We start from the raw sequence: 6,000 nt of genomic DNA on the forward strand, positions 1-6,000 counted from the left end.
CCAGTCCCAGTCACCAGTTATTAAGAATGTCAGTGCTCTGATCAAGTATCCCTCAGGAACCTATACTGATAGAGACCTCATTCACATTCAGAAATCTTAAAGTCAGTGATGGGAAGGATCCCACACTGAGAGCCAGTGTGGTGTAGTGGTTAAGAGCAGTGGACTCGTAATCTGGGGAACTGGGTTCGTTTTCCCACTCCTCCACATGCAGCTGCTGGGTGACCTTGGGCTAGTCACACTTCTTTGAAGTCTCTCAGCCCCACTCACCTCACAGAGTGTTTGTTGTGGGGGAGGAAGGGAAGGCGAATGTTAGTTGCTTTGAGACTCCTTCGGGTAGTAATAAAGCGGAATATCAAATCCAAACTCTTCTTCTTCCAAGGAGGTCATCCAGAGCAACCAACTTCAAACTCACAGCACTCTTGAGATTGATATTTGGTGAAAATGCACTATGGTAGCACATTTTCAAGCTTTTAACACCTGACGGTCAATCAAGACTTCTCTGGATGTGCTGCAGCCACAACTATCTGACTTTTAGAAGACATCTGAAAGCAGCCCTGTTTGGGGAAGTTTTTAATGTTTGATATTTTATCGTGTTTTTAATATTCTGTTGGGAGCCACCCAGGGTGCTGGGGAAACCTAGCCAGATGAGCGGGGTATAAATAAAATTATTATTGTTATTATTATTACATGTGGGATGCACCCAACCACCCATACATATTCAGGGGCATCCATAACACAGCTGAGCAGTGTCACAAGCAGCCCCCCACTGAACGTGGTGGTATTTGAGCAACAGGTATGACTATATCTTGGACCTAATCACATTGATTCCTTGCTCTTTGCTAGGGAAGACAGTAGAGAAAGTGATCATTGCTGATTCGGTAATGGAACGGATTTGAAAGGGACTTCGTGGCATGGGAGCATTTTGTATCCCGCCTTCTTCAAAGAGAGCAGCTGAACTGTGAAATGAGTGCATAAATGAGAAAGGCATATGAAAAGGTCGGAGGTGTCACAGCAGTAAATGGGAGCATTTCTTAGCCTGGTGATGGATGTGGTAGTATTAACTGGCAAGACTGAAGCTGGCTCCGTGTGGCTGCACACAGATATGGCGCGGAGCTGCATTTCGGCTCAGGTTCCATCCTAATCTGAGCAAGAGTAATTGTCGAGTGAGCGGCAAACCCCCTACAAACAAAACATGCATGGAGGGCAGAATGCAGAGATTGCTTCGGTCTAAGGTTTCAGACGGGAGAAATAAATTAGGATGGAAGATCCACAATTAAAAAGCAACCAGTCAAATGGGGCGATCAAATGGAAGGATGGATATCGTGGAGAGTGAAATCCAGTTGAAGATGATAAGCCGGTAAATGGCTGCAAATAAAGGAAGCCCCAAACGACATGAGTTACAGTGTCCTGATTTTGCTGTTCCCTCAACGGATTTACGATGCTAGCTATTGGCCTTGACAAAACTTTGGGCTACATGCAAATATGCTGACGAGCTGCAGAATGACAGACCACCTTGACCGATAAAAGCCACTTCCAATTACTGGGATCAGCAGCAGAGAGGAGGCAGATGGGAGGGAGGGCCTCACCATTTCCCAGCCTGTTATTTCCCCACTCCAAATTGCTGCCCACACATGCACCCATAATATTTTAAATCTGACTGCATATTGCATTTTGGACTCTGTGAGGGGGGGGGGAAGGGTGTGCCAAGGAGAGAAGGTGTTGTGGCCTCTTCCCACAATTCCTCCATTTCAAATTTCATGCTCTGGCAACAGTTTTTCCATTCAAAAGAGTCTACCAGCCCCACCATTACATACATTCGCATGTACCCTATAGTTTGGACCTAAGATGAGCTCCTTATTCCTTCCCACCTAGGGTTGCCAGACTCAATAGAGGACAGGACTTCTGTGCCTTTAATTGCCCTGCTCTCTTCTGAGTCTGGAAACCTTAAAGAGAAACCAGCAGACCCTTTGTTTAATTTCCAAGCAAAGGGTCTGCTGGTTTCTCTTTAAGGTTTCCAGACTCAAAAGAGAGCAGGGCAATTAAAGGCACAGAAGTCCTGTCCTCTATTGAATCTGGCAACCCTATTCCCACCGCATAGAGCAAACAGTACTGTAAACACTTAAAGACAAGAATGACCCACATGGCATGGACCTTAGTGTGGGTGGTTTTTAATCTAAATGACAAGCATTACAATAGAGGTTTCACACACATTTGTGTGAATAAAGATTTGTGCCTCTTCGCGTTAGTTTTAGGTCAGAAACATGAGACGTAAACAGATTACCATGAAGAGAGAAAGACAAAGATAGGATAAGCTTGTGTTTCACTGCTTCCAATGACCCGCATCAGAATTCTTGTATAGCCAAGGCCACATAGGACTTTAAATGGGCTCTTGAGCAGAAAATGTATCTGAACCCATATATAAAAGGTGCCGCAGAAGCACAAAAGATGTAGATATTGAGAGGAAGAGGGGAAGAGAAAACAGCCTTTCAGAGTCTCCTGATGACTTGCTGCCACATATTGACTGAAATACAAAAGGAATACTGAGAAAAGAAAGTGGCATGTATTCACAAGAGAGAAACAAATGAAAACCCCACCTGCAAAACACCCCAGCTTTGTAGAAATCAACTCTGCTGGAAGAGTTTGAAATAATCAGTCCTGCCTTGGAAAAACAGGGATTGTTGAAATGCTGCATACAGTGATAAGTGGGAACAAGGTGTAGGCTTTAAGCTACCCTTAAGACCACAAATACTACAATATTGTTGTGAAAGGTACAAAACCATGCGCACACACTCGTCATAAGTCTAGAGTACAAACTACTACTAATGTCAAGATTTCGTCAGAGTTCAACATTTCTGCATCACACTCACAAGTACGTTAGAAAAGCAAGTCCAACACTTAAAAGGAGTCAGATGCAGTTTAAGTGTGCTTCAGATTGCAGCCTTACAACCCGCGTTTCCTAAGAAGTAAATCAAATTGACTTCAGTGGAACTTACTCACTTATTTACTCCCACTTTGTACGCCACTCAGTTCACAATGTCTTCTGGGCAATGAACGATAAAAGCCTTAAAAAAAAAAAAAAAACCAAACCAACGAACCCCATAAAAACAATCAACAAAAGTTCAAAAAAACAAAACCCAGAATAAAACCAACCGCAGTACAAAACTAAATAAATATATAAAGCCAAAATAATCACCGGAAATATTTAAATAGTCTTGAAACGTCAGGGGGAAGGTTCCTCACCTGATGCTGAAAAGATCACAATATAAACTTACTACCAAGTAGGTGTCTGTGGGATTGAAGAGTTTGGATTTGATATCCCGCTTTATCACTACCCAAAGGAGTCTCAAAGCGGCTAACATTCTCCTTTCCCTTCCTCCCCCACAACAAACACTCTGTGAGGTGAGTGAGGTTGAGAGACTTCAGAGAAGTGTGACTAGCCGAAGGTCACCCAGCAGCTGCATGTGGAGGAGCGGAGACACGAACCCGGTTCCCCAGATTACGAGTCTACCACTCTTAACCACTACACCACACTGGCTCTCTTGCACACTTACCCTACCTTTCCTCAGTGAGATGCTCAAGGTAGCTACCAACTATAGAATTCCAGAATTCCTCAGATCCAGCTGTGAACCTGAGTCCTCGCAGGGAGTGCTATCCCATCTGAGAAAGGTGGAACCTTTGTTGAATCCAGTGGGGCTCAAAGTTACCGAATGATGCGCATTAAGTAATGGTTTGCTCTTCTGTATTTGTTTTCTTTTATAGAGCGTAACATGTTCCCCTCATAGTTCAGTGAACACCCCGCTGTTGACTATCATCTGTGCTTCTAAAATAATGGCATTGTTTCTATGGTCTGTTGCAAATATGTTCTCACACGGAAGTGGTTTGCCTAAGATGGGCTTCATTTGAATTCAAATGAGCAAGTTATGATTCACTTTTAAGAGATCCTTTGGTAGCACTGAATAGTCTGATTAGAGATGTATCATTATGCTGTATTATGGCATCGGTGGTCTTTTATGATCCAGAGTTCAGACAGCCGCCAGCATTCGTCTTTTGTGACGTCTGGAAGCTGATTATGGTGCCAACCTTGGTCATCATGCAAAGATTTGGAAGTTAAGGCATCATTTTCATTTCTTATAAACAACCCAGCTGGGAGTGCAGCTGCTTAATAAGGGGGAAACGATCAAGCTTCCTTCTACCTGGAAGGCTCTCATTATTCAGCCACCTAGATAGTCTCTCAAAAGAGCAAATAAACAAGCTTGAGCTGAACAAAGAAATAGCCCTGAACCCTGGAAGCTATGGCATCTGAAACAGCTTCCAACTGGGGATACTTTATACACTGATATCAACCCAAAGATCTGCTAAATGAAACTGAAGTAATGAGTTTCCAGGGATATGTAATCTGAGAGTCCTAATTGGCCCACTTTGCCTGAGCTCTTCAGCTAGAGCTGCCTTAAAAAGCCATCCTTTCACATGAATGTCATGGCATCTGCACAAAACAAAAGAGGGGACATCTTCATACAATTACCCAGAACTTGCTACCTTGAGCGCAGACCCAGGAGAACAGGTAACAAAGGACACTCTGGCTACACAGTAAAATCCTACTCTTAGCGAGTTTAAATGAGGTGATAAATTAGTGAAGCACTTTTAAGTTAGAAGGAAAATGGGCTTTTCAATAGCAATTGGCAATTGGCTGTGAAAACTTCATTATAATTTGAACTTGCTTAAGATTAAGATGAGTTGATGTTACAGTAAAAGTGTTCTTGTCCATAGCAAATATCATTATTATTATTATTATTATTATTATTATTATTATTATTATTACAGGTGAAACTCAAAAAATTAGAATATCGTTGAAAAGTGCATTTATTTCAGTAATGCAACTTATTATTATTTATTTTTCTTTCCATTTTTACAAATGCTTTTTTTTGGAAATTCCAGTTATAAAACAAATAGTTACAATAATACAAAAATAAACATCGCTATTACATTTCATTAATTACATTCCATTTATAATTGACCAGCCTAATGACAAATAATTACAGTTACAACAAATAAAGGCTTGACATATCTTACTTTGCATGTCATGCATCTATCTCATATATTGGTTTCACCTTTTAAGTTGCATTACTGAAATAAATGCACTTTTCGATGATATTCTAATTTTCTGAGTTTCACCTGTAATTAAATTTTATATACTGATCTCAGGGTGGTTCACAGAATAAAATAAGATAAAAAACACAAGTAAATAATTAAAACAATAACAGACATATTTAAAAAGCTCTAGAACAGGCATCCCTAAACTGCGGCCCTCCAGATGTTTTGACCTACATCTCCCATGATCCCTAGCTAACAGGACCAGTGGTTGGGGAAGATGGGAATTGTAGTCCAAAACATCTGGAGGGCCAAAGTCTAGAATATTAATCAGCCAAAGGCCTGGTTGAAATGGAATGTTTCATTATATATTTCATAATATATTTTTAAGCCCCAGGCAAACCTCCCTAGGGAGAGTATTCCACAAATGGGGAGCCACTACAGAAAAAGCCTGTCCTTGTGTTGCTACCCTCCTGACCTTTGAATTCCTCCTGCTCCCCCCCAAAAAACTAAATAGGAAAGTTTGTTTTCTTTTGTTTGACACAACTGCTTGATCCACGAATTCACAGCCTGAAAACCTTGTCACTTCACACATTAGGTTAAACATAAATTTTCTTAGAAGGCAATGTGTCATGTTTGCAGCAATCTTCATTCTCACCATTAAAAGGTTGCATTAGTCATCCCAGTTTGCGCATCTCTCTGTTTGCACACATCCTTTTCAAGTCAGCTTGGAGAAATGAGGGGAGGGCAACATACAGACCTTTTGTCCATGACAAAGGCAGAATCAGGTCCATATGCATTTCACATGGCCTTACAGCCATGCCAGGACCTTCAAGGTAGCTATATAGTTTAAAATGGTTAAGTCCAGTCAAAGACGACTATGGGGTTGTGATGCTCATCTTGCTTCAGGCC

The sequence above is a fragment of the Zootoca vivipara genome, chromosome 9 (genome assembly GCF_963506605.1).
Source record: "Zootoca vivipara chromosome 9, rZooViv1.1, whole genome shotgun sequence".
Lineage (NCBI taxonomy): Eukaryota > Metazoa > Chordata > Lepidosauria > Squamata > Lacertidae > Zootoca > Zootoca vivipara.